We start from the raw sequence: 2,807 nt of genomic DNA, 5'->3' as shown, positions 1-2,807 counted from the left end.
TAAACAAGGAGTATAATGAGCCACTCTGCCTGCAAACCTGATGACCAAGAGGAAGCTGACTCATTTCTTGAAAACTGCAGTCTGTCAAGATTCACCCAAGATAAAATAGATGCTCTGAAATGGGCTCATATCGACAATAGAAATTTATTCAATAGTTAATAACATACCTGTTATAAAAGGGTCCACTGGAGAATTCTACTGAATATTTAAGAAGGAAATTTTACCAAATGTCCTATAAACTCAGAAGCCATAAACAAAGAGGAGGACTCCTCACTCGTTCTATGATACACCATCACCTTAGTACCAGGGCCAGACTGTAGGTATTAGTTTCTTTTAAACTCTTTTATTTACATTTCTTTTAACCTTTTCTTCCTACTCCACCCCAATCCCTTCCAACACCCCAACACCAGGTAGGAGAGAAAAAGGGTTAGTGGGAGAGGGGGAACAGTTCTCTTAGCTGCTTCTTGCTGGTTAGGCTCAATGGGGTCTTTTTGCAGCAGTACCAATAGCAGTCATCCAGAAATCCAGAAGTCCAGGTAACCAGCAATCAGCAAACAACAAATGCAGGAGCAGAATGAACCATCAGCCAGCGGTCCTCTTCCAAGAAGCCGTGCCTTCTTCCTCTGGGTTGTCATATTTATTCTCTTCAAAGTCCTCAGAATTCAACTAATTCCACCTGGCAAAGACCATGTTCTGCACGGGACACTCAACAGGTGTGGACAAACTAAAATCCCCAACTTGATATTTTAACAAAAACATGTTTGCATATTATAAACCAAAACATTCACAACACCAGACAAAGACCTTACATAAACAAAACTATTAACCATGGTCACTCATTAAAGACAAACGTAAAAATTCCCAAGAACACTTTGAAAACCCGAACTCAACAATATACAGAAAAAAGAGTTATGGGAGAGGTCTGTGTGCTCTGTGGAGGTCTCAGCTGTTCTGTGGGGCTGCCTGCATGCCTTCTACAGCAGAAGAGAAAACTCGCAGCTTTCTACCTGGTGCAAAGGAGCTTCAGGAAGAGCAAAGCTGAGCTGCTGTCTGGAGAAAGGAAAAAAAAATTAGATGAGCTGCTTGAGAGCGGGAAGGAAGAGGGAGGGCTTGAAGGTTCATCTCATGGATGGTGAAGGCAGGAATGTGACTGCCATCAAGCAGTTCTCCCGGGAGACTTCGTGGTAGAGTACCATGGGGACCTCACTGAGATCACCATTGTGCAGAAGTGGGAGGCTCTGTACTCACAAGACAATTCCACAGGCTGCTACATGTATGATTTCCAGTATCTAAGCATGACCTACTGCGTGGATGCCACTCGAGAAATGAACCGCCGGGGGAGAATGAGCAATCACAGTAAGTGTGGGAATTGCCAGTCCAAACAGTGTGATATCGATGACACGCCTCACTCATCCTCATCGCTTCCCGAGACGTCACAGCAGGGGAGCGGCTCCTGTATGACTTTGTGACCATCGAAGACTTCCCTTGGCTGAAGCATTGACCATGGAGCCTCCCAGATGCCCTGATGTCCCATCTCCTTCAAGGACAGTGCCCTCAAGGGGAAATGATCTTTCTAGACACACGCTTACTCTTAGCTAATCACTTCAAGTGTCTCGTAAAAATATATTAAAGATGCATTTGTTTGTATTCATGTAGGCATAGATCTTTGACTGCTCAGCAAACACAGTCTCCTCTAGCCATGGGCTGGCTCTGTCACAGCCTGCTGAATGACCATTAGTTACCTGGTTTGAGTATGTTGTTGCTCTGGGGTCATGGCATGCAAGTCTGTTACAGTTTTAGGTTACTCTTTTTACTGTGATTCTGTGACTTTGTGCCAAGTGCCCGAGAGGCCTTGACTCTGCAAGACAGGTAGGGACAAGGGACAGTGTGAGTAAGTGTGCAGTGTGGCCCACACCTGAGGATATGGATGGTAAGTACCTGTCCCCTCTGCTTCTGTTGCTTTCTTTTTGATAGAATCTCTTGCAACTCATGCCTCTGTTGGGCAGAGCTGGCACCTGAGATTACATTCCACTCATCTGGCTGCCTGTCCGTGATGGAGAAGGGTGATCCCTTGAGGTCTGTGGTTAGAAGGCAGCCTCACTCCAGCTGGGACAACAGAAAAGTGTGAGGTCAGGGCTGTGGCTCCTGAAGACCCGGTCGTGGGGAAAGGGAGGCTTATTTTCTTTTTCTTTTCTTCAAGACGGGTTTTCTCTTTGCAGTCTTGGCTGTCCTTGACTTGCTTTATAGACCAGACTGGCCTTAAACTCACAGAGATCTGCGTGCCTCTGCCTCCCCGAGTGCTGGGATTACAGGTGTGTGGCACCACACTCGGTAAAATCCATTAATGTATGTATTTTTTAATTTAATGTATGAGTGCTCTGTCTGCATGTACACCCACATGCCAGAAAAGTTTCAAATTCCTTCATAGATGGTTGTGAGCCACCATGTAGTTGCTGGGAACTTACCTCAGGACCTCTGGAAGAGCAAACAGTCAGTGCTTTTAATCACTGAGCCATCTTACCAGCCCTGAGAGAGGCTTTCTTTTTTCTTTTCTTATCTTATCTTATCTTTTCTTTTCTTTTTTTCTTTTCTTTTCTTTTCTTCTCTTTTCTTTTTCTCTTCTCTTCTCTTCCCCTCCCCTCCCCTCCCCTCCCCTCCCCTCTCCTCTCCTCTTCTCTCCTCTCCTCTCCTCTCCTCTCCTCTCCTCTCCTCTCCTCTTCTTCTCTTCTCTTCTCTTCTCTTCTCTTCTCTTCTCTTCTCTTCTCTTCTCTTCTCTTCTCTTCTCTTCTCTTCTCTTCTCTTCTCTT

The 2,807-nt window shown here is 45.4% G+C and overlaps 1 pseudogene; it reads left to right on the top strand.

Annotated features, from left to right (window-relative positions):
- The first annotated feature begins 911 nt into the window (after positions 1-911).
- On the top strand, positions 912-1,501 carry LOC129687588 (N-lysine methyltransferase KMT5A-like; annotated as a pseudogene).
- Positions 1,502-2,807: the final 1,306 nt, after the last annotated feature.

This window comes from Psammomys obesus, unplaced genomic scaffold (genome assembly GCF_907164565.1).
Source record: "Psammomys obesus unplaced genomic scaffold, mPsaObe1.curated_primary_1811, whole genome shotgun sequence".
Classification (NCBI taxonomy): domain Eukaryota; kingdom Metazoa; phylum Chordata; class Mammalia; order Rodentia; family Muridae; genus Psammomys; species Psammomys obesus.
Note: the sequence above shows the minus strand (reverse complement) of the source record. Positions and strands in the feature narration are given on the sequence as shown.